The 27,099-nt window shown below is 42.1% G+C and overlaps 1 protein-coding gene across 3 annotated transcripts in view; it reads left to right on the top strand.

Annotated features, from left to right (window-relative positions):
- Positions 1–7,979: 7,979 nt before the first annotated feature.
- Positions 7,980–27,099, top strand: part of atp8b4 (ATPase phospholipid transporting 8B4) — a 272,971-nt gene continuing 253,851 nt past the window's right edge. For all 3 annotated transcript variants that reach the window (XM_078530237.1, XM_078530243.1, XM_078530244.1), the window contains exon 1: positions 7,980–8,064. The gene's annotated coding sequence lies outside the window, so the exon portion shown is untranslated. The remainder of the gene's footprint in view (positions 8,065–27,099) is intronic.

The following is a 27,099-nucleotide window of genomic DNA, read 5'->3' on the forward strand; positions in this document are numbered from 1 at the left end:
GGCGGGGAAACCCGGAATCCGCTCAGTCTAACTGGAATGACAAGCTCAGCCTTGAACTTCTTATTCTCCAGCTCTGCAATCACTGAGCGGGGGCGACTAGCGCCTCTAACTGAGGCATTTAACCCGTTAGCGGCGCTGGATCGCTGTGTGTGTGTGTGTCTCGGTTTAAAGCAGCAGGAGGCGGACATGGGAGTGTTTTATGGTTTTTACATGACTGGTTATTGATGGGTGGAAGGTCTCGAAGTTCACTAGGTCCCATTGCCTACGGCAGAGGCTTCAGTTTCTGAACGGCAGCTTTGTTGGTAAGTCTGTTAACGATCCAGAGACCAGTCTCAGCTCCACTTACCCATTAAACTGGGGCGGGCGATGGGAGTTTCACTTACCGCCGACACTCGGCCAGTAAAATAACTTCCGACCTCTTGGAGTCCGCAGACAATGTTTTTATTTTGCCATCTCTCCCAAGCCTAATGCACTTATGACAACAGCCTTAAGGGGAGGTAAGACGTCCCCTGCCATGGGCTGGCGATGTGCAGTTATGGTCACCTCTTTGTATTGGAGCCACACACAAGGTGAACGCGGGGTCCACCCGTGTGATGCCAGTGGTGATACCGTTCCCAGAGACTAGACAAAGCCAAGGTTATCCCCATTTGGAGGGGTGAGGAATAGGAGAAAATCAAATCGTATAAAATAGTCAAAGATTATTTCCACTGGCATGTTGCATAGAAAAGGGGCTCAGCATAAAGGAGAATATTAGAATTCTTTACCTTGAATTATTGGAATACAAAATGCAGTACCACAAATGACTATTGAAGTGGAATCAATCATGGCATTTAAAGGGGATTTAAATACATATTTGATGAGGAAATATATAAAGGTTAAACAAAAAGAACCAATAAACTGGATTAGGGTTACTAACCTCTTTGCTTTTTAGCCTGCAGGCAATTAACTAGTTGGGGTCTTTCGACACAGAGGTTCCTATGTACTAAAATGTTTACCAACACAATCCTTTTACAAGATAGAATTTATAGAGGTTCAGATGGCAATATAAACAGCACGAGCAGAATTAAAATACTTTGTTAAAGGGACCTCAGCTCCCAATTGGCTTGCACTACTCGCCAGAGTAAACTGTTCCGTGTAACATGCAAATCTTTGTTTTTAATCTTTTCCTCATGGTTAGCCAGACAGGAATATTGTAGGCATTTAGCTCTGTCATCAAATTGTGTGGCTTGTGCAGATGTGCTAATGTTGGGATTTATTTTGCTGCTTGTTACAGGGAATGTTTTAAATTACATAGTTTATAAATATATGCTTCAATAAATGGTGATACAAATAAGTGTTCCAAGCAATTTGGGGTTGCGATGACTTGAATAAACTACTTTCACTTAAGTCCATTTGTAGAATCCTAGAATGAGACAGCAAAGATAGAGGCCATTTGAAAGTGCTATCCAAATAGTCCCACTCCCTGCTTCTGTTGCCATAAGTGTGGATTTTTTTTTCCCTTCAAGTATTCATGCAACTTCCTTCCGAAAGTTACTGCTGAAGCTGCTGTGGTTTTCTGATGTCGTCTCAAATCCTCAGTGTAGTAACACATTTTTAAAATTCACGGGATGTGGGCTTTGGCTGGGCCAGTGAAGCCCACCCCTCGTTGCCCTTGAGCTGCCTTCTTGAACCGCAGCAGTCCATGTGGTGTAGGAACATCCATTGTGCTGTTAGGGAGAGAGTTCCAAGATTTTGGCCCAGTGACAGTGAAGGAACGCCAATTATATTTCCAAGTCGAGGTGGTGTATGGTTGGAGGGGAACTTCTAGGTGGTGGTGTTCCAATGTATCTACTGCCCCTGCCTTTCTAGATGGTAGTGGTCATGAGCTTGGAGGGTTCTTTCTAAGGAGCCTTGGTGAGTTTCTGCAATGCATCATGTAGATGGTGTACTCTGCTGCTACTGTGCGTCGATGGTGGATGTTTGTAGAAGTGGTGCCAATCAAGCGGGTTGCTTTGTCATGGATGGTGTCAAGCTTCTCGAGTGTTGTGGGAGCTGCACTCATCCAGGCAAGTGGGGAGTATTTCATCACACTCCTGACTTGTGTCTTGTAGATGGTGGACAGGCTTTGGGGAGTCAGAAAGTGAGTTACTTGTCACAGGATTCCTAGCCTCTGACTTGCTTTTGTAGCCACAGCAATTATATGGCTAGTCCAGATCAGTTTCTGGTCAATGGTAACCCCCAGGATATTGATAGTGGGGGAATTCAGTGATGGTAACGCCATTGAATGTCAAGGGACAATTGTTGGATTCTCTTTTGTTGGAGATGGTCATTGCCTGGCAGTTGAGTGATGCCAATGTTACTTGCCACCTGTCAGCCCAAGCCTGGATGTTGTCCAGGTCTTGCTGCATTTAGACATGGACTGCTTCAGTATCTGAGGAGCTGTGAATGGTGCTGAACATTGTGCAATCATCAGCGCACATCCCCACTTCAGACCTTACGATGGGAGGAAGGCTGAAGCAGCTGAAGATGGTTGGGCCTAGGACACTACCCTGAAGAACTCGTGCAGTGATGTCCTGGAAATGATATGTTTGATCTCCAACAACCAAACCATCTTCCTTTGTGCTAGGTATGACTCCAACCAGCGAAGATTTTTCCCCCTGATTCCCATTGACTCCAGTTTTGCTAGGACTCCTTAATGCCGCACTCAGTCAAATGCGGCCTTAATGTCAAGGGCAGTTACTCTCACCTCACCTCAGGAGTTCAGCTCTTTTGTCCATGTTTGAACCAATGCTGTAATGAGCTCAGGAGCTGAGTGACCCTGGCAGAACCCAAACTGGGCGTCAGTGAGCAGGTTATTGCTAAGCAAGTGCTACTTGATAGCACTGTTGATGAACCCTTCCATTACTTTACTGATGATGGAGAGTAGACTGATGGGGCGGTAATTGGCCGGGTTGGATTTATCCTGCTTTTTGTGTACAGGACATACCTGGGCAATTTTCCGCATAGTTGGGTAAATGCCAGTGTTGTAGCTGTACTGGAACAGCTTGGTTAGGTGTGCGGCAAGTTCTGGAGCACAAGTCTTCAGTACTATTGCCGGAATATTGTCAAGGCCCATAGCCTTTGCAGTATCCAATGCCTACTGCGATTTTTGAAGTCATGTGCAGTGAATCTAATTGGCTGAAGACTGGCATCTGTGATGCTGGGGACCTCCTGGAGGAGGCCGAGATGGATCATCCACTTGGCACATCTGTCTGAAGATTGTAGCAAATGCTTCAACCTTATCTTTTGCATTAATGTGCTGGGCTCCCCCACCAATGACGATGGGGGATATTTGTGGACTCGCTTCCTCCTCCAGTGAGTTGTTTAATTGTCCGCCACCATCCATGGTTGGATGTGGCTGGACTGCAGAGCTTAGATCTGATCGATTGACTGTGGGATCGCTTATCTCGGTCTATCACTTGCTGCTTATGCTGTTTGGCACGCGAGTAGTCCTGTGTTGTAGCTTCACCGGGTTAACACCTCATTTTTAGGTATGTCTGGTGCTGCTCCTGGCATGTCCTCCTGCACTCTTCTTTGAACCAGGGTTGAACCCCTGGCTTGATGGTAATGGTAGAATGGGGGATATGCCAGGCTAGGAGGTTATAGATTGTGTTCGAGTACAGTTCTGCTTCTGTTGATGGCCCACAGCACCTCGTGAATGCTCAGTCTTGAGTTGCTAGATCTGTTTGAAATCTATCTCATTTAGCACAGTGGTAGCGCCACACAGCATAATGGAGGGTATCCTCACTGTGAAGACAGGACTTTGTCTCAAAGGACCGTGCGGTGGTCACTCCGGCCAATACTGCCGTGGAGAGATGCATCTGCGGCAGGCAGGTTGGTGAGGATGAGGTCAAGTATGTTTTTCCTTCCTGTTGGTTTCCTCACCACCTGCCACAGACCCAGTCTAGCAGATATGTCATTTACAACTCGGAGAGCTCGGTCTGTAGTGGTGCTGCCGAGCCACTCTTGGTGATGGCCATTGAAGTCCTCCACCCAGAGTACATTCTGCACCCTTTGCCACCCTCCGTGCTCCCTCCAAGTGATGTACAACAAGGAGAAGCATGGATTCATCAGCTGAGGGAGGGCGGTATGTGGGAATCAGCAGGAGGTTTCCTTGCCCATGTTTGATGTTACTTGTCACAGGATTCCTAGCCTCTGACTTGCTTTTGTAGCCACAGCAATTATATGGCTAGTCCAGATCAGTTTCTGGTCAATGGTAACCCCCAGGATATTGATAGTGGGGGAATTCAGTGATGGTAACGCCATTGAATGTCAAGGGACAATTGTTGGATTCTCTTTTGTTGGAGATGGTCATTGCCTGGCAGTTGAGTGATGCCAATGTTACTTGCCACCTGTCAGCCCAAGCCTGGATGTTGTCCAGGTCTTGCTGCATTTAGACATGGACTGCTTCAGTATCTGAGGAGCTGTGAATGGTGCTGAACATTGTGCAATCATCAGCGCACATCCCCACTTCAGACCTTACGATGGGAGGAAGGCTGGCATCATGGGGTCCGGAGTCGATGTTGAGGACTCCCAGGGCAACTCCCTCCCGACCTTATACCACTGTGCCGCCACCTCTGCTGGGTCTGTCCTGCCGGTGGGACAGGACATACCGAGGGATGGTGTTGGTGGTGTCTGGGACATTATCTGTAAGATATGATTCTGTGAGGATGACCATGTCAGGCTGTTGCTTGACTAGTCTATGAGACGTTCTCCCAGTTTTGGCACTAGGCCCCAGATGTTAGTAAGGAGGACTTTGCAGGGTCGACAAGGCTGAGTTTGCCGTTGTCGTTTCTGGTGCCTAGGTCGTCCATCTAGTTTCATTCCTTTTTTGAGGCTTTGTAGCGGTTTGATAGAACTGAGTGACTTGCTGGGCCATTTCAGAGGGCATTTAAGAGTCAACCACATTGCTGTGGGTCTGGAGGCCAGACCAGGTGAGGACGGCAGATTTCCTTTCCTAAAGGACATTAGTGAACCAGATGGGTTTTTATGACAGTCGAGAATGGTTTCTGGTCGTCATTAGACTTTTAATTCCAGATTTTTATTGAATTCAAATTCCACCAGCTATTCTGGCAGGATTCGAACCTGGGTGCCCAGGGCATTCCCTGGTTTTCTGGATTACTAGTCCAGCAACAATTCCACTATGCTATCACCTCCCCATACTGTATGTTACCTACCCACCCCACACAACCCCATTATCATATTGGTGAGCATTGTTTGTTCAGATGCTTATGCAAATCTGTGGTTATGAATAATGGGGGAGTATTTTTCACAAATGTTCCAAGCCCTTGGCTATTACTGCTTTGTTTTGCTGGTTGTTCATTGCTCATTCTGCTCTTTGCCTTGTGGACATGCATTGTCTGCAAAGAAATCATTAACAAGCTGAGAAGAAAATTTCAACTCGTCTAGTGATGGGGATTCAAGCTAGGACCAAGATAAAAGCCCATTACAGCAGATTTCGGAACAAAGTCAAGAGGCTGAGCTGTTGAGCACTACACAACGTACCACGAGACATCTTGTATTTTGTCTTCAGTGTGTATAGTTTATGAAATGAATACTTTGGGTTCCTATTGTTCTTGTTTCAAAATAAAGCAAGACTGCTAATTCTCCTTGAATAGTGTGTTTTGAGTGGGTTGTGAAAATTAAGCCAAAAGCCTGTGTAATTTATGTGGATTAATGAGCATTGCCAGTGATTTTCTTCAGCTTTATTCTGATTAGCAGATGACTGAAAATCAAATTAATTTTGATGCAATAGGCATGGCTATTTATTACTTATAAGATTTTCTTATTGTATCCATTGGACATTCCTTTCATCGAATTTGACCTTTGCAATAGAAATTGACAAATATCTGAAGGTTGCAGCATGTGTTCAAATATTTATTTGTATTGCACAGTAACCGATGGAAATTATCTTTCATTATACATTTTTAGAAATATAATACATGGATGTGGTATATATTAACAAGAAATTGCAAGTTCTCTATCATTATAAAATAGCATACAAAGTCTAGAGGGTGTAATAAGACTCCATGAACATTGCAGGGTCAAGACGATGCCATAAATTGCAGGAATACCGTTTAATTGGTTTAATATTGCCATCTCATCCCTGGGAGGTGTTTATTGTCTGACGAAATCCTCTGGAGTGTGAGGTTACATATAAAGCAATTTCTTGCCATCTTTCCAAATATAATTCATTGTCTTTTTTGCTGGAGGGATAATGTGACAGATGTTGCGGATGGTCACACCTTGTGCTTCGGGTGATACTGGACTTTATTTGACTGGGCGAAGTAAAATATGATCTAATCTTATGTACCAGTTTGTCAGTATTATTGCATTCTTAGTTCAAGTGTAGCTCTGTTGTTTACTAAGTAAAGTTTCTTTAGACTTGAACCAACAATGGGGAATCTTCCTTCCACCCCACCCCCCATGCATTGTCACAAAATTGTAACTACTTAAAAAGAGAACTGTTGGGTGGAAAATCTCCTCCCTCAGTGCCTAACTGTACAACCTCACAAGAACACTGTTTTTGCTTCAGTCTGAACACTTTACTTCTCACTTCGGCTCCTTTTGATACCAAAGTGGTATTATTGTATTGTTTTATCAGTTACCTTATGAGCAGTAGTGAATTAAAAATGCCTCAGCTGTTTTTATTTCTCCCTGACTCTTTATTCATAGAAACCTAGGAACAAAACTAGGCCTTTCAGTCGCTCTGGCCTGTTCCGCCATTCAGTTAGATCATGGTTGATGTGTCCCCCAACTTACCTTTGTCCAATATCACTTCATAACCTTGCCTCATAAATTAACAAACCTCAGTCCTGAACATTTTAATAGTCCCAGTCCTTCGATGGAGAGAGCTGGAGAGTTCCTCATGTGGAAAAATTGCTTGCAGATTTCACTCCTAAATAACCTAGTTCTAATTTTCAGGGTTCCCTCCCACGCACACACACACACACACACACCCACCCTCATTCTGGATTGTCCCACCAGAGGAAACTACTTCGATGTAACTATCCTATTTAACCCTTTTAACATTTTAAATACCTCAATAAGGTCATCCACCGATCTTTGAAACACAAGGGAATAGAAGCCAAGTTTATGCAACCTGTCCTCATATTTTAACACCTGCTATTGTTCAAGTAAATCGGCACTGAACCCCTTCCAAGGGTAGTATGCCTCTTTACAAGGTTCATTACCAAAAGCTGAACACAGTACTACAGCAGACCAGGGCTCTGTACAACTAAAGCATCACTTCCTCATGTTTGAACTCATTTTTATTTTGCAATGTAAATATTGCTCTTTCACCCAATCCCTTACTGAAATAGAATCGTTGGAACTAATGTACATTATTGGATGAATTTTTGATCAGGTCCTTGAGGCGAAGGTACAATGTGTTTCACCTCACTGCTCCACCTTGTCCCCAGGTGAAGGTTTCTAATTGCTGGTTGTACAGGCGGCTTGTGTGTGTGTTCTGAGTGGGATGAATCATTTACATTATGTGTTGATTCCAGCATAAACATACTTGTGTTGATTCAGGGTTAATCAGTTCCTTGCAACAACGGTTTCAGCTTTAAAAGACTCTGTGTAATGATGTAATATGGGCCAGGAATGAACTCAGGTTATTCACAGCTCTATTAACTGCTCGGAGCCATTATCGTCCTTTTTCCTTAATAACTTTGACTAAAGCAAAGGGAAACTTTTATAAAATTAAATGACAATATTATTCCTGGTGTCCACAAAACGTTCCAGTTTCTGTGGTGACCTCTGATTGCAGAAGCCCTCAGAAGTACCAACCAACTCTGCATGCTCCAACTCCAGGGCCGCTTAACTGCGGTCAAGACCGTGGAAGCAATGCTATTTAAATCTAACAGTATAGGCATAGGATTTCCAAGGTGTGATTTTAAATTCTAGGGAAAAAGAACACCGATTTCTGCTGTTTTACTTATTTACTTTTCCTCCCACACAGCAACATCTCTGTCAGTGAACTGACCCAGTGCCTTTCCCTGGCTATTGGCATGTCATCATTGCAAAGTTATATCTTCTGTTCAGGTAAGTTCCAGAACATGACCTAATTTCCACCAACTTTACCAAGTGATGTTATACCCCACCATTTAAACACAGCGGTTCAAATATGAGGGGTACATTTCGGGATTGAGTTGTGCTTGCATGAAGTTGACGAATGTGGTTTTCAGAACTTGTGAACATGTCTAAGGATGTGATAACAGTGCACTTAGAAAACATCAACGGGATTAAACAAAGTCAACATAGGTTTATGAAAGGGAAATTATGTTTGACAAACCTACTGGAGTTTTTTAGGACATAACTAGTAGAATAGATAAGGGAGAACCAGTGGATGTGGTGTATTTGGATTTTTAGAAAGCTTTTGATAAAGTCCCACATAAGGAGCTGTTGTGCAAAATTAAAGCATATGGGGTTAGGGGTAATATATTGGCATGGGTTGGCAGTTGGTTAGCAGACAGAAAACAGAGTAGGAATGGCGGGTCTTTTTCGGAGTGGCGGGTGGTGACTAGTAGTGTACCGCAGGGATCAGTGCTTAGGTCCCAGATATTCATAATGTAAATCAATGATTTGGATGAGGGAACCAGATGTAATATTTCCAAGTTTGCTGATGACACGAAACTTGGTGGGAATGTGAGCGGTGAGGAGGATATTAAGAGGCTTCAAGGTGATTTAGACAGGTTGAATATGTGGGCAAATAAAGGCAGATTCAGCATAACATGGATAAGTGTGACATTATCCACTTCAGTAGGAAAAACAGAATGGCAGAGTATTATTTAAATGGTGATAGATTGGGAAATGTTGATGTGCAAACAAACCAGGGTGTCCTTGTACACCAATCACTGAAAGCAAGCATGCAGATGCAGCAAGCAATTAAGAAGAGCAAATGGTATGACCCTCGCCTTTGAATCAGAAGGTTGTGGGTTCATGTCCCACTCCCGGAAACCAAGGACTGTGAATGTACTCGAAAGAGTTACATGCGATCTGTTGATAACTCGAAAGAGTTACATCTTCTGGGGAGGTGTCAGCTGTGGCTCAGTTCATAGCACCCTCGCCTTTGAATCAGAGGGTTGTGGGTTCATGTCCCACTCCCGGAAACCAAGAACTGTGATTGTACTCGAAAGAGTTGCAATCTGTGACTGTTGATAACTCGAAAGAGTTTCATTGTGAAAGGACTTGAGTGCAGGATGTCTTACTGCAGCTGTACAGGGCCTTGGTGAGACCACACCTGGAATACTGTGCTCAGTTTTGGTCTCCTTACCTAAGAAAGGTTATACTTGCCTTAGAGGGAGTGCAGCAAAGGTTTACAAGGCTGATTCCTGGAACGGCAAAATCATTGTATGAGGAGAGATTGGGCCGACTAGGCCTGTAGTCACTGGAGTTTAGAAGAATGAGAGGGGATCTCATTGAAATGTATAAGGTGCTGACAGGGATGGATAGACTGGATGCAGGGATGATTTTTCCTGTGGCTGGGGGTTCTAGGACAAGGGCTCACAATCTCAGGATATGGAGTAGACCATTTAAGACTGAGATGAGAGGAAAATTCTTCACTCAGAGGGTGGTGAACCTATGGAATTCTCTACCAAAGAAGGCTGTGGAGGCCAAGTCACTGAGTATATTTAAGAAGGAAATGGATAGATTTCTGGACTCCAAAGGCATCAAGGGGTAAGGGGAGAGAGTGGGAGTATGATGTTGAGTTAGAGGATCAGCCATGATCATAATGAATGGTGGGGCAAGTTCAAAGGGCTGAATGACCTCCTTTTTCTATTTTCTCTGTCTCTATGTTTTTCTATGTCTTTAAATTCAGATGATAGCACTTATTAGTTGGACCGCTTTATATGGTGAATATTATACACTGGTGCTCAGTAATGAAGGTTGGGCAATTTCCATAATCATTCTTTTGTACAATTATTAACAGTAAAACTATGGTCAGCCTGCACATTAAGAGAAATAAAAACAGAAAATGCTGGTAAAACTCAGCAGGTCTGGCAGCATCTGTGGAGCGAGAAACAGAGTTAATGTTTTGAGTCCGTATGACTCTTCTTCAGAGCTATTTCTTTTAGTTCTTTTAATTTGTATGCTGGTAGGATTAGCTGAAGGTGGGTAGGGTGTGGGGGAGGAAGCTCGAGTGGGGTATGAATGCTGGCATGGACTGAATGGCTTGTTCTGATGCTGTTGACTCTAAGTATAAAAAGAAGAGCATGAAGGAAGCAAGGTAGAGTAGAAAAGAACCAGAAGACTGGCCCCTGGTGTCATAAAGATTGGGTCGTGAACTTTGAGCCTTGAAAGGAGATAACTAAGAGAGGGACTTCATTGAAGGACAACAAGAGTATGAATACAATGACTACAAGGTAGGCCGAGTCTGAGCTGAAAACTAAAAAGGGTAGAGGAAGCAATTTAGGAAATCATTGGGGAGAATTTCTTTGGAAAACAATTCCAATTAGTTTTTCGCCATTATGGTAGTAGAGTGAAAAGCTCAGATTTGTTCAAGGTATAGTTAAACTAAGAGGAGAGATTAAACAAGCAGGGCTGTATTTGCTGGGATGGGCCGCATGGGCCCCAGTTATGCCTGTCTCTTTATGGGGTATGTGGAACATTCTTTGTTCCAGTCCTACTCCGGCCCCCTCCCACAACTCTTTCTCCGGTACATCGATGATTACTTCGGTGCTGCTTCATGCTCTCGTTGGGACCTGGAAAAATTTATTAATTTTGCTTCCAATCTCCACCCCTCCATCATTTTCACATGGTCCATCTCTGACACTTCCCTTCCCTTCCTTGACCTCTCTGTCTCAATTTCTGGTGATAGACTGTCCACCAATATTCATTACAAGCCTACCGACTCCCACAGCTACCTCGACTACAGCTCCTCACACCCCGCTTCCTGTAAGGACTCCATCCCATTCTCTCAGTTCCTTCGCCTCCGTCGCATCTGTTCTGATGATGCTACCTTCAAAAACAGTTCCTCTGACATGTCCTCCTTCTTCCTTAACTGAGGTTTTCCACCCACGGTCGTTGACAGGGCCCTCAACCGTGTCCAGCCCATCTCCCGCGCATCTGCCCTCACGCCTTCTCCCCCCTCCCAGAAACATGGTAGGGTCCCCCTTGTCCTCACTTGTCATCCCACCAGCCTCCGCATTCAAAGGATCATCCTCTGCCATTTCCGCCAACTCCAGCATGATGCCACCACCAAACACATCTTCCCTTCACCCCCCCGGCGGCATTCCGTAGGGATCGTTCCCTCTGTGACACCCTGGTCCACTCCTCCATCACCCCCTACTCCTCAACCCCCACCTACGGCACCTCCCCATGCAAACGCAAAATATGCAACACCTGCCCTTTCACTTCCTCTCTCCTCACCGTCCAAGGGCCCAAACACTCCTTTCAAGTGAAGCAGCATTTCACTTGCATTTCCCCTAACTTAGTCTACTGCATTCGTTGCTCCCAATGCGGTTTCCACTACATTGGAGAGACCAAACGCAGACTGGGTGACTGCTTTGCAGAACACCTTCGGTCTGCCTGTAAGCATTACCCAGATCTCCCTGTCGCTTGCCATTTTAACACTCCGCCCTGCTCTCTTGCCCACGTATCAATGCTTGCTGCATTGTTCCAGTGAAGCTCAACGCAAACTGGAGGAACAGCACCTCATCTTCCGACTAGGCACTTTACAGCCTTCCGGACTGAATATTGAGTTCAACAACTTTAGATCTTGAACTCCCTCCTCCATCCCCACCCCCTTTCTGTTTCTTCCCCCTCCCTTTTGTTTTTTCCAATAATTTATATAGATTTTTCTTTTCCCACCTATTTCCATTATTTTTAAATGTATTCCACCCTCTGTTTATTTCACCCCACCCCCACTAGAGCTACCTTGCTTGTCCTGCTCTCCACTCTTAATTAGCACGTTCTTTTAGATAATATCACCACCTTCAACACATCTTTGTTCTTTTGTCTGTGACATCTTTTGGTTATCTCCTCCTATCACTGCTTGCTTGTCCCAACAACCCCCTCCCCCCCTTAAACCAGCTTATATTTCACCCCTTTCCTATTTCTACTTAGTTCTGTTGAAGGGTCATGAGGACTCGAAATGTCAACTTTGCTCCTCTCTGCTGATGCTGCCAGACCTGCTGAGTTTTTCCAGATATTTCTGTTTTTGTTATGGATAAATGTTTGTTAGCCAAAGGTATTAAGGGATATGAAGCAAAGACAGGTTTATGGAGTTAGGTCACAGATGAGTTATGACCTTATTGAAAGGCAGAGCAGGCTCGAGGGGCCAAATAGCCTCTTCCTGTTCCTTTCTAGTTAACATGGTGAGCTTTACTTTATGGTCAAATCAGTTTCCTTATTTGTCTTTTGATTTTTATCTACTAACCTGCAAGCAGTATTTGAAAAGTGCAGTTGACTAGGCACTTTTTACAACCTTCTGGACTGAATGTTGAGTTCAACAACTTTAGATCATGAACTCTCTCCTCCATCCCCACCCCCTTTCCGGTCCCCCTTTTTTCCAATAATTTATATAGATTTTTTCTTTTCCCACCTATTTCCATTATTTTTAAATGTATTTCCATCCATTGTTTTATCTCTACCTTTTAGCCTATTTCGATCCCTTCCCCCCACCCCACCCCCACTAGGGCTATCTGTACCTTGCTCGTCCTGCTTTCTACCCTTAATGTCATCTATTAGCACATTTCTTAGATAATATCACCACCGTCAACACCTCTTTGCCCTTTTGTCTATGACATCTTTTGGCAATCTCCACCTATCACTGGCCCTCTATCCAGCTCTACTTGTCCCACCCCCCCTTAAACCAGCTTATATTTTACCTCTCTTCTATTTTTCCTTAGTTCTGTTGAAGAGTCATATGGACTCGAAACATTAACTGTTTTCCTTTCCGCAGATGCTGTCAGACCTGCTGAGTTTTTCCAGGTACTTTCATTTTTGTTTTTGTCAAAACTACAGTTTGGCTGCAATTGAGTGGGGACTGGAATTTGCCTCTCTGCATATTCGACTTAGCAAAACTAATGTAAGATAATCATCTCCTAGCTTTAGCATGCACAAGAGTCAGATTATCACTCATTCCTGAGTTATATTGTTATGCTCTTATTGTATCAACAGGGAAGTGGCAGTATAGTTACAATCTAATTGACAATCCTCTCCAAGACATAGGGCGGAATTTTCCGTGCCCATGTTTGGCAACATGAGCGGACAATATGGCAAGAAGGCCAAAAATCGGTTTCATGACATTATGAAATCAGTTTGCAATCGTCTGCTCAGCCCGTCAATGGCAGACCACATTTCCTGCCGTCAGATGTAGAGAACTTGATTGTAATATATCTGCATATCGTTGTAAGATCGCTGGAATCATCCCCCACCCCACGCGGGATCATCCGAGCACGTCAGTATGATTGCATGCCAACGTATTTCACAGTTGTACATAAGTGACATGCACCTGGTGAGCTGCACTTGGCTCAGAGCTATGGGGTCTGTTTGTCCACCAGGCTTCGGGCAGCTCTCGGGGTCATCAGCGCCAGGTTTCGCAGGCAGCACCACATCACTTTTAAGGGGGCTCACAGGCAGATCTCTACCTACCAGACCAGCCATAAGGCAGGAGTGGCTTTTCAAGAGCTGCAGGGCTAGGGCTTACTTGGGGAAAGGGGAGAAGTGGCCTCAGGCAAGGGAAGAGGCTGCAGGGCGAGGGCTGTACTGGGGAAGGAGGGTATCCCAGGGTGTGTGAGTGGGGGCACAAGTTGGGATGTGCAAGTGGTCTCAAAATGGTGAGGGCTGGGGAGGCAGTCTCCAGAGGAGATGAAGTCAGATGGAGATGTGATGTTATGTGTGAGGGAGTGAGTGGTGATGTCCCTTGAGCTGGCAGTGAGTGAGATGCCAGTGAATGTGTGATGGGCTTGAGTGTGTGAGTTTAGAGTGATGAGATGATCACCTTACCCTGGCGGCTTGGATGAGACCATTCAACCTCTTTCAGCATTGGATGACCAACCACTTGTGTGCAGCATTAGCACTGATCACCACTGCCATCACCTACCAAGCCAGAATGGTGAGATTGCTGGACCTCCTGTGGCCCAGAGTGGGGGCAGAGGACAACATGGCAGGCCTCCACGGCGTCCAAAATGCTTTCTAGGGATGCATCACTGAATCGGGGGGCTGCAGTCTTCTTGCCTTTTGGGGCCACGTCTTCTGAACAGCAGGAAGCACTGAGAAATGTGCGTGTGGCTGCATTTTAAATATGGGACCAGGCGTGAGGAAGCGGCGATGTGAGGGCAAGGTGGGCAAATGAGAGTCTCTCCGCCATTGAAACAGCGTGTTTCCCAGGAATGCATGATTAATGAGACGGGATTGGGATGATACAACATGAAAAGCTGCCATTGCGGCCAGCAGGTAAAATGTTCTTTTTCCCGCCCGCTACTGCACTTATTGCTGATTCCACCCTTAGTTTCACAGTATTATACATTGAAAGCTTATATGTTTGGAATTTCATCATTCAGACATCCAGGGTTTTTGTATGGTAGTGAAAATCTGTGTTTGTAACTATCCATATGTTAAAGCTAACTATTAAATGCCTGTAAAAATTGTTTGCCATTTGCGTTCAATGATAAGTTGATACAAGGGAGGCTAAATTTCTGTGTGACACCAAAGTCAAAATTTTAATTTCTACATCAGTGTTTGTCTTGAAGTTATTAATGTATATAATATTTTGGAAAATATTTTTCTTTTAAAATAGAGGTTTAGTCTGAGAGTGTGTCTTAACTGGATTAAAGTCAGTTAGTCATGGTGCTTTGATGGGTACTAGTTTTGATATGTAAGAGAGATAGCGTAAATTTGCATTTTTTGAATAGAGCATTCAAGAAGGGGGGGGTGAAAGCAATATGTTTATATTACTAATAAAATTGGTGCTATGAAGAGGGTTTTATTGTTGAAGGGTGAAGTTCAAAGAGGCTGGTGAGGCAATTAGAATTTGAATTCATCAGTGGTGGTAGTATAACTTCAGCAGTTTTTGGGTGTGCAGAGTAGAGGGAATGAGAGATCAAAAGGCAGCTGTAAGCCTGCATTGGTCCAACTGGCTCCACAGTGCAAAGCACCTCATTTTGAATTCGTATGGTGAAAATGCTTTGCCTGGTGTCTGGTTATGTCTATGGGTTGATGTTGCCTTAATGGAGAGTAGTTTGGGAATTTGCTAAAAGTTAGGATAGTAGTAATATGTAGCTATGTGTACATCTATTTTAACCTGTGTAAATTAATAAAATGTTTCATTTAGTTTAATGTAAAACCTTGAGAACTGGGGGTCTGATTTCTGAACTTAAAGTCGCATCTCAAACATAACATTTAAAATTATAGGTTATGACAGTTGTTTAAAGTTTCCCTCTGGGATTTTTAAATAACTCCACTTTACCAACTGCATCGGTCGTAACAGTGTTTTATACTTTTAGTAAGAGCTTTGCAATCTTCTGTGACCCTTTTTTACCATAGGTTTTTGCATGTCTTGTTTAAGTATTAGGTATTTAGGAGTTCTAGAAAGCTATAAAAGTTTTATTTTACATTTATAACAAGTCATTGATGTGGACTTCTTTGAACATTTTAAACTTTATTCAGCAAACATCATCACTGGTAATGGATTGTAGATTTGGAACTGTTTAATGTAATTAAATTAAGGTTTTGCCCCCTCGACTGATTAGTCAATTGTAAATATTGTAGCAAATGGAATAAACAAGCGGGGCAGAATTCTAAAACTCGGTGGGGGTGGGGCCATAAAATGTGATGAACCATTCAAAACTCCATTGACTTTGAGACCATAAAATCCTGCCAACGTAAAATTCTGCCCACTGTATGTCTGACTGAAAGAGCTGAGATAATCTTTGTTCATAGGATATCGTGAACTAAGAGATAGATATATGTCAGCTGGAAACCAACTTCTTTTGCAGTCACTTTGTGGATCATTCTATTACTTTGCTGACAAAGCTGAATTATAAATTCTTTCCAATCTGTTTATTATTTGTATGTAATACGAGGCACATGTGCGATGCAAAGGACATTCCATGCCCTAAAGTTTTTAATGTGCACCTTGTGTTGAAGAGCTGTGTGATTTCTGTTTGGTTTTGCATAAATGGCCTTTTGAAGAGACCAATAAGTTGAGGTATTAAGATTTTTTGGGCGCTTTTTTTTTGGTATTAAGATTATTCATAAATGATTATTCATTCATGGAGTTCTCAAATGTTTATCATTAAAAGAAAAATTGCAAAAAAATTATGTTAATAAGGCAAAGAGTCACAAAAGATAGCGCTCATGTTAAAAACATGAAATGCAGATGTGGAAATGAAGATTTTGACAGCTCTAATCTCCCATATATGAATCCAAGTAGCAACCATTGAATTACACTATATTATGAATACTCTTCATTTGCTGCTGTACTATGGATGGAAGCCAAGATTCAATGCATATTATGGGATAGAGACCAACTAGTTGCATAGCATGGTAATGTACGTAATTTATCAATCGTACAAAATTGTAAAGGGGAGATTTGAGACTATTTGAAAGCTGTCATATCTGACAATTCACAGTATTACATGAATTTAGTTATTTTCCGTTGAACACATTGTGACTTAGGCAACTCAATCAGTTTGTATTGACTGGGGAACCTGAGCCTCTGCTCATGGTACCCGAGAGCAGGGTTATTCAAATTGAAGCCCAAGGCTTTGGCAGTTCAGCCCATTAAGCCCGGATAGCCCAATCCTATTTGGCCTTCTATTTCTTACTGGCTGGTTTGTTTGGCGTGAATTATTTGGTGTTGAATCAGTGCAATAGGTTGGTTTTAGTATTGTTGCCTCAAATGTGAATGCAGCAAAGCACTAAAATTTGCTACAAGTGACTTGAGATGCATGGAAAGTAAGATGAACATTATTTTCAGATTTATGTGAGCTCCCATGCCTCCAAGGAATACGTTATGTTCCCCACAAGGGCTTAAGCTTATTGTCAAATATGTCGCCTTTTTAAACTCGTTCTAGCAGTTTCTCTTTCCACTCATACAAAAGCCAAAACGTTGCTGATGCTGGAAATCTGAAACAAAAGCAGAAAATGCTGGAAATACTCAGCAGGCCTGGCAGCATCTGTAATGAGAGAAACAGAGTTAATGTTTCAGGTCAATGACCTTTTCATCAGGTATTCATTGAAACTTGCTTTAAAAGCCACACCTCTTTCCTCAGCACCTGTCTCTGGCTCCAGCTTATTCCACAGCTCTGATGAAAGGACATTGATCTGAAATGTTAAGTCTTTCTCTTGATGCTGCCAAACTACTGTGTATTTCCAGCATTTTCTGCTTTTATCTCTCTTCGCTTCAATGTCTTAGCCACTAATTTACTGAGATTGCAGATCTCCTCATTCCCAAACTTTGCACCTACCAACTGAAAGAAGCTTTCTGTAAGCCTTTGTTTGCTTTTCCTGCTGTAAGTTCTGCATCTCCTCTGAACTGAGCAAAGTGTTCAGGAAGCTACTTAAACCCTGTTTCAAAAAACTCATCTTGGGAGAGATGATTTTATAGTCTGTAACAGTTTTTCTTGTGTAAAATTGCCCAATGTAGTATTTTATTTGTCCTTCTGGGTCATTCTATTATTTTGCTGACAAAGCTGCATTGTAAATTCTTTGAAACCTGTTCATATTACATATATGTAATATTATATGTAATATATTACATATATGTAATATGAGGTGGGTGCCCAATGCGAAGAACATTGTGTCCTGCAGTTTTTAATGTGCACCTTGCATTTAGTAGCTGTGTGATTTCTGTTTGGTTTTGCATAAATAGCCTTTTGAAGAGACCAATAAGTTGAGGTATTAAGATTTTTTGGGGTTGTTTTCTGGTAATAATATTATTCATAAATGCAAGTTTTTCCTCCAACTGTCCACATATTTTCTACTAAAAATTGTTGTGTTAGCTGTTTTTCACTCAAGTAGAAAATTAAACAAATGATGAAGCTGTTAAAATAAACTAGAAAATCCATGAGAATGTTTCCAATGGAAATCATTATAACTGAGTGAAACATTGGGGTAATGTAACATGGGCTTCCATTTAATTGCATAGAACATAATTGTGCTTTTCACAGCCTACTTAGCCTCATTTTGTTGAAACTTTTTGTTTTAAATATACTATTGGAAGTAACCTCCGCTCACTGAAGTCTTTGGATTCCTCATGCAAGGCTGTTAGCTTTGGAATATTTGACAATTATCCATTTATGAAGCAGATTTAAGATTGGGGATCTTTTTTAAATAAGGAAAAGATGGTCCAGATTTTCTTGGGGGCTTGTATCATTGTAATGGTGCGTCTATGTCTTAGGGACCCATGAACGGTGTGAAAGAGGAAATTATGGACTAGGTCACTTAAACAATTAATCATTTCACTCCATATTTTCTTTGGATTTTTGTGTAGCTCTGCCATTAGATGGTAATTGAAAACCATTTGGTTACCATAGCTTTGCTCCATTTCATGACAAGGTTCGTGTGCTAGGCAGTGAGATTTACAGTGTAGGTCGCCAATCTTGCAATTGTGCAAAAATTTTGGCCAATGTTGTGGTAAATACTTTTTTTTTAAATGTACCAAAGCGCCGATGAAGTATCGTCACTGTTGAAATGTGGCAGCCAATTTTCACACAGCAAGTTCCCCAAACAGCAATGTGATAATGACCAGAAAATTTGTTTCCTGTGATGTCAGTATCTTGATCAGACTGTGATAACTCCCCTGCTTTTCTTCGGAATTGTGTCATGGGATCTTTTATGTCCGCCTTCGAAAGTGGACAGGGTCTTAGTTTAATAGCTCATCCAAAAGACAGCACCTCTGACAGAGCGACACTCCCTCACAACTGCACCAAAGCGTCAGCATAGGTTTTGCGCTTATCTTCGGAGTGGTTCTTGAACCACAAGTGGAGCCTTGTGACTCAAAGGTAGAAGTGCAACCAACTGTGCCACAGCTGACACAAGAGGGCATTTTTGCTTCATAAGACTAGTTTTCAGGGAGACTGCTCTGTCTTTGAAAGATCAGTGGTTTTATATACTGGGGAAAGCACATGCTAATGGATATGTTTTTCTTTAGATTGTGTAGATTTTAAAACATTCGTCAAATATCACTTGTGTCCACTTCTAGTTTAAAAAAAACTGTTGCTGTCGTTAGAATTATCCCAAATGCCAGTCAATTTTAAAAACATTTGTGATGTGGCTCTCTGTGAATTTTGGAAATGTTTGTCTTCTCCCAAAGTAATCCCGGTATTTTGGCTGTAGCTGGAGATCCTTATACGGATTTAATTCTTGCAGAGTCCTAGGGAATCTTTACTTGTGATTGTCTGACAGGGCACCTCTTGTATACAACAACACAAGAGATGGGAGCAAAAGGTATCACAGAACCTCACATTTCTCTACAACATTTTACTGGTTGCAGCATAAACTCAATTGCAAATCATTGAAGGAACTATGTTTGTGACAAAATAAACTATTGATTATAAGGGCTATTTTTGCCAGTTTCTGTAAACCATGCAATTTAATTGGCAGAATTTGCTTTTAGCCCTTTAGGTTGATATTTGAAGTTGGATATTGAGTAACACCGAGTTACAGTGCCAATGTGCCATGGTTTCCACTACCAGCAAAACCTGAAGCAATACAATGCAAATAGTGATTAGTGATGATAAATGGTAAAATTTAATTTTCACTGCAGTAAAATGTTTCATACAATTCTCTTCTACAGAGGGCTAAGGATATTTTACTGGGACTGTGCTGAATGAAACTCCTGTATAGTTTCTTCAGTGTACATTAGGCTCCCGGCTCCCATAGTGAAAGCTGATCTTAGCACATTACAATAGTTGGATGAGTAAAGGGAGGTGGTGGCATCGTGGCATTGTCACTGGACTGGTAATCTAGAGACCCTGGGTAATTGCTCTGTTGGGATCTGGATTTGAATCTGGGGACCTGGAATTTGAATTCAATAAAAACCTGGAATTAAAAGCCTGATGATGACCATGAAACCATTGCCGATTGTTGTAAAAACACATCTGGTTCACTAATGCTCTTTAGGGAAGGAAATCTGCCATCCTTACCTGATCTGGCTTACATGTGACTCCAATGTGGTTGACTCTTAAAAAAAATGCCCTCTAAACAATGGGCAATTAGGGATGGGCAATAAATGATGGCCTAGCCAGCTTCATCCACATCCCAGGAACGAAGAAAAAAAAAACCTGTCAAAAGATTTGATGAGGGGCATTTCAGCTTTATGAACAATGGCACTTCCCAGACATTGACTAACAAGATGGCAATAGCCTTTTCCACTCCTACATCATGTTAATGTGAGCTTTAATATTTATTAAATATCAATTTTGTTGATCTGGCTTGATGTGGAGGCTTTGAATCGCAGTATTATTAAAATAATAATTAACTACTTCCTGAGTTAAATGAATGAACTACAACCTTAGAACCTTGTGGCAAAACAGGAGCAAATATTTCATAAACAACATAGAGACTATAAGAAATGTACATCCTGCCAGGATCCTGACACTGCCAAGTTACACATGCAGGGCATGTCATATAGTCAAATCAAGATTCTTTATTCCCACACTTAAAAGTCAAAAATATTCCAGTCTTTATCACAGTTTTGTCATTCCCACTCTCCTGAGTTTAAAAAGCTAGAGGTTATGTGTGCTTGAAATTTCAGCAATAGCTGGGGGTGTTGGGGGGGGGTGGAATTAAAGATTGATTATGTAATGCAAACTTAAGAATTTCAATCACAAAGCAACAGGTATGGTTTAATGCACTTCACGCTGAACTAGCCTTGGACCTCATGCAATTAAACAAAAGTAAAACACTGCAGATGCTGTAAAATTTGAAATAATAACAAGGAAATGACCAGAAATACTCAGTATAGCAGGTTGCATCTGTGGAGAGAGGAACGCGGTTAACATTTCAGGTCAATTACTTTTTCCTCATTATCCTTGTCTCATCAGTATGCAATGCACCCTAGCCAATGCTCCTCTACAGAAGCTGTGAGGAGCAGTAGGAGGTTGTTTTTCTGAACTGCTGAGGGAGGTTCCCACCCTTCTTATCGAAGCAGGAAAGGCTTTGTAAATGTGCTAAATACAGTTCGACATATAATTTGCATTGAACCATCAATAAATGGTGATTAATGTCATTGCTATTTATAAATCGTGAGAGACCCTCTCCAGAAAACACACTAAACTGGGAGGATGGTGATAAACTGAAGATTATTGTAGATAGATAACTCAAATCACAATCATGCTGGGTAAGAGCTCCGAGATGGATAGTGCCCTGATGGCACGTGCAGTGGTAATTATGGCTTTCTTTTAAGAAGTGGTGTGTATGTTGATTACAGTTAGTATGTCTGGAGGATAAAGATTTGGTTGTAAGGATGATGCTAAGGCTGTCGACCTGCGATGTTTCCAGCAAAGATTTGTTCATTTAACTCTGCTGGTAAGAGTGCAAGTCAACTCTCTTGATGTAAACATAATTGTCACCTTCTTGATTCATTTGCTGAAAGGCAGATCCTTGGTGATTATTCGCCCAACCATGGCTAAGTGCCGTGGTTCTTTTTTATCATTGGTAGAGCAAGGAGGCAGGCCCTGAGTCTACCTCCGCATGGGGATCGAACCCTGTGCTGTTGGCATTCACATTAGCTGCCTAGCCAACTAAGCTAACTGACTATATATAATTTGGAAAAACTGCAACTTTAAAAAAAAAAATCTAATGTTAGAGCCACTTGACAATTACAGTAACATTAGTTTTGATATTGTCTTACATGGGGCCATTCCATTTGACACCTTGAGGTAACTTGAATAATTTTCTTGAGGTTTGATATGATCTTCCTCCCCCTTGTAGGTTGCTGTCTTCCCCATCTGTCTAATAATGAGCTGTGTTGATCCTCTGCTGAGTTAGCTCAGCCTTTCCCACCCTGATGCTTTTCAAGTGGCAAAATAACGACTACATGTAGAGCTACTAATTAATGAAACCACCTGAGAGCTCTAGTCATGCGGAAATGGATTTTTTATTATTCTAACGAGGTTAACATTTGAAAGTGGAGAGGTAAAGTGTAAGGTCTCTGTTATGCTACGGGTAGTGATCTTGGAACACGGGAAGGGTGATGTGCAGCAACTGACCTGCCTTATGCTACTAGCTGGGTGTCCGACTGAGTTTTGTGACCAAGGAGCCCTGTGTATTTGCATTTGTGGATAGTTGCGGGGCCTTGCTAAGAGGCCAATTTATCTTGTTAAAAAAATTTTAAGACACTACAGGTGTCTTACTTACTTTCACCTCACATTATAAACAGTAATTTTAAAATTCCCAGCTGGACTAGATGCTACCTGAGCACTTTTATCACCGGAGGTTGTATTATATCCTGTCCAAACATCAGATTTCATGGCTCTTGCAGGTAATGTACTTGAGAGTGAAATTGCTGACCTGGCTCCAGAACGAGACAGAAATAAACCCACAAAACGTTGGAACTGTTGTCGCTCATAAGAGAAAACACAAATTAACATTTTGTAGCTGTACCAGACATCAGTCTTGCTAAGTTATGCTGCTGCCTTTGTATCGGAAACGGCTTGGCAACAATACAATACCAGAAATAGCTGCAGATTATAGAACACATTTGATGTAACAAGCTGCTTCAATTCCCCTTTTTGTGAACTTGCCTGTATGTTCAAATAATACAATATGGGCTTCTTCAACTCAGGCGGTCAAAGTATGTTGGATAGCAATTTTACAAATTTGCTGATAAGCAAAAACACATCTATAAGGTGCATTGCTTGGGCTCACCCAAACTATTAACTAAAAGTTAAGACACAATCAATTTTCTTTGGACAATAGTAGCCTCTCAGTCAGAGTAAGCCTGTTGTGCTTTGATCAGAATGTTTTTAGTGCTAAGCTAGAACTGGAGAAGTGGCCACTACATTTCCTTGCCTGAGAATCTAAACAATATCCCTTTTCTTGCCTGTATTTCTGTGATTACATAATGAATTTTTGTCAGTAATGGAAATCATAAATTACCCATTTTAAGTTTATCTCAGAAGTATTATTAAACAATTTATAAGTTAGTTCATTGGATGCTGTCTAATGATGGATATTGTTAAATTTCAAATTAACCAGTACAGATAACTATTACAAATCCTCTCTCCTATTGCATGGCCATTAGCTGGGGTGGACATCAACATCACCAGATCCCTGCTTATTTCACACAGCCATTTTAAGCTAGTCTAAAGTGCAGTCACTTGTTGCATACAATGGCATATTTTTTAATTCTAATGCACAACTTCCATACAGGTGAACTTAGTATGTGACATGAAGTGGGTAATGACTAGGTAGATGGGAAGTAACTGCTCAAAGAAAGGTCAGCTATAGTTTTCTGTGATCACTTGCATGTTATGTTTAAATAGTAGAATTCTGAGGGGGAGGGGCGTGTGTGTGTGTGTGTGTGTGTATTAATTTTGTACAATTTATGCTTTGTTTTTGGTAGCAGCATGTTTCAATTCTGCACTCCAAAAATAGAATCTGAGATTCTCATTTGGGAATTTTTTGTGTTATTTGGAGAAGGAAGAAAGGGCTAAAGACCGTCATCAATCTATACCCATGGCAGCTGTGGATGGAAAACTTAGTACAGCTTGTTATGAAATATTGGGCTAGTAGCCATCTTGAGGCAGGCTGTGCTGTGCTTAGTGGGGGATGGTTACCTCTGAAAACAGAAGTGGGAAATATGTTTAAATGCGGGGCTGCTAGACCCAGTCAAAAGTCCCAATGTCCTTCAGCAAAGTGTTAATCAGATAAAAATTGACACCGAGCCAAAGAAGGAGGCTTTAGGTCAATGACTGAAGAAGCGATAGGTTTTAAGGAGCATCTAGAAGGGGGAAGAGAGGGGATTTTCAGGCAATTCCAGAGTCTTGAGTTGAGAGTGCCGAAGCCAATGGTGCGAGGAGGAATTAAGGGATTCACAAGAGGCCAGAGTTGGAGGAATGAAGAGTTCTCAGAGTTGTAAGGCTGAAAGAGGTTAGAAATAAGGAGGGGCAAGGGCATGGAGGGGTTTGAATGTGATTGAGGTGCTGGTGGACAGTGAACAAAGGGATGGTGGGCAGGCAGGACTTGGTGTGAGGTAGGATGCAAAAAGAGAAGATTTGGATGAGCTTAGGTTTATGGAGAGTGGAAGATACCAGGTCAGCCCGAGGAGCATTTGAATAATTGAGTCTGGAGGTAACAAACGCGTGGATGAAGGTTTCAGGAGCAGATGGGCTGAGCTGGAGATGGAAGTTGCTACAGAGGTAGAAGTAAATGGTCTCGGTGATGAAGAAGATATGGGGTCACATGTTCAGCTGAGGATGAAATAGGATGCTGAGGTTGCAAACAGTCTGGGGAGAAGAATGGAATCAGGGGCTGGGGAACAAAGCTTTAGTGGAGGCTGAAGGCAAGGACTTTGGTCTCCCTGTTGTTTAACTGGAGGAAACTTCCTCTCATCCAGAAATGGATGTGAGATGAGCAGTTTGGCAGCACAGACAGTGGAGGAAATGATGGATATCGTGAGGTAGAACTGGGTGTTGTCAACGTACAACTAACCTTACATTTTCAGATGATGTTGCCGAGAGGCAGCATGCGAATGAGAAATAGTCTTAAGTTAAAGTCAGCAATTCGGTGGTGGGGTGAAGTTGGCTTATAGATAGAGTCGAGTCAACATGGAACAGCTGCGAATTGATATCTGAGAGATTCAAGCTGACTCTCCACATCTATCAGCGGGCACACTGCTATTTCTGTCAAGGAGATGTGGAGAATGAACCACTTGATCCTGGGCTCCAGCGGAGGCATGTTGGAGGCCTCAATGATCAAAAGAGCATACCAAAATAAAACAGGAGAAGTAGGAGCAGAAGCTTGTCCCTTGAGCCTGCTCTATTCAATAAAATCATGGCTGATCTTCTACCTGAACTCCACTTTCCCACCCTATCACCATATCCCTTGATTCCCTTTGTATTCAAAAATCTGATCATCTCGGTCTTGAATATACTGAACAATTGAGCATCCACAGCCCTCTGGGGTAGAGAATTCCAAAGATTCACAACCTTTCGAGTGAAGAAATTTCTCCTCACGTCAGTCCTAAATGACCCAATTCTTACTTGAAACTATGGCCCCTAGTTCTAGACTCTGCAGCCAGTGGAAACATCCTCTTGGCACCTATCCTGTGAAGTTCTCCAAGAATTTCATGCTTTTCAGCGATTAGCTCTTGTTTTAAACTGCAGAGGATATAGGGTCATTCCACTCACTCTCACCTCAGAACAACCCCCTCATCCCAGAAATCAATCTAGTGAAGTTTCTTGCACCGCCCTAAGGTTCTTCCACAGGTGAGGAGACCAGAACCGTACACAGTATTCCAGACGTGGTCTCATCAAAGTTCTATAAAATTGCAGCAAGACTTCCTCATCCTTCAACACCATTGCAATAAACGCTAACATGCCATTTGTCTTCCTAGATTGCTTGCTGTACCTGCAGGCTTACTTGCTGTAATTCATGTACAAGAACACCCAGGTCCTTCTGCATACCAACATTTACTAATCTCCTGCCTTCTAAAAGATATTTTACCAACAGGGGGATGAATGGAGCCAGAAACAATGGGAAGCAAGCGCAAAGCAAATGATGAATAACTGAGGTAGAATGTTGAACCTGTGGAGGTATTGTGCAAATGCATAACTCAACCATTGTTGCTGCCCATAAAGCCTGCACCACTCATAACTCTGTCTCTGACTTTATTGAATTCTGAATTAATAAGTAGTGTTGCTGGTGGCTGGTGTATTCAGTCTTGCTGATGCTTCCCTAAGGCCTATGATTTATTACAGTATGGATAAATTCTACAGATGTCTCCTTTTTTTGTCCCCTCTCTTAGTTCCAGTAACATGCCACATTAAATTGGTTTAAACTCCCTGCTTCTTCATTGTTCTTTTGTAGCAGCATTACACTTCCGCCGAAATCCTTCCTTCATGTGAAGGTAGAGTAATTGAATCACTAGCAGTAAAGTTTAGTGCAGGGCCAATCTGTTCCCCTTGAAAGGGGGATGTCCCACCCTAAGACGCCTGAAAAGGGGGTGACCGAATTTCGGAACAGGCTCCTGCGCGAAGATGCCATTACCCGTCCTGGAGAACGGTTTGAGCTCTGCTGCCTGATGGTTACCTTTTTTAAAAACGAATTTAATGCTTGCAGTCAATAACATATCATTATACCCTCCAGTGATATCATACCATAAATCTACTTTGTAAACGATAAATTGTTCTGCAAGACTTTCATGCATCAAGGCAATTTAGATTTAGTCCAAGTTACCAACTTCTTCAAATACTAAATGGTGCAGACGGATATTTGTTAATTATTATTATAGACTGTTTACCGAAGTCACATGATCGCTTTGCCAACTGTCGTGGAATTTTTGTTCCATATTTTCATTTTCAGATTTCTTTCTTTAAAAAAAACTCCAGAATCGAAGAAAGATTTAGTTGTAAACAGCTCAGATTAGTACAAAGAATCCAATATACCAGCTTAAGTTCTGTTGCATTTAAACGATGTTAAATACATCTCATTTGATGTATTTAGGGAGTCATTGATCAGTAACAGCTAATTCAAGTAATACATTGAAACAAAAGCAGTTACCTAGAAGTAGGAAAGGATAAGAGTGCAGACTTCACCACTTGTAACTCGAGTGTTCTGAGTTTAACCATTGATGGTTTTAAAATGTCCCGATTTGCTGTTTCACTATGTTGATCTGGTCCTGCATCCCCTGCATAATCCCAAACACTCCAGCATTATAAGTAATGAGCCTGCTTCTGTTTCCTCCTCCTCACTGTTTCCCAGGAATATGCTGGAACATTCTAAAAATTGCTTCATGGGGATTTGAGTTGTCCGCATTTTAGACCCTCAGTAGAATTTAACTGTAGGAAAATAAAATTCCCATGAGTGGCTTACATTGCGAACCTGATGACAAATCTGTTGACCTTCAGACACTATGGTAAGTCCGATATACTCCCAAGCCTGGTTCTCTTTTAAAGCCCAAGATTA

This window comes from Cetorhinus maximus, chromosome 26, assembly GCF_964194155.1.
Source record: "Cetorhinus maximus chromosome 26, sCetMax3.hap1.1, whole genome shotgun sequence".
Taxonomy (NCBI): domain Eukaryota; kingdom Metazoa; phylum Chordata; class Chondrichthyes; order Lamniformes; family Cetorhinidae; genus Cetorhinus; species Cetorhinus maximus.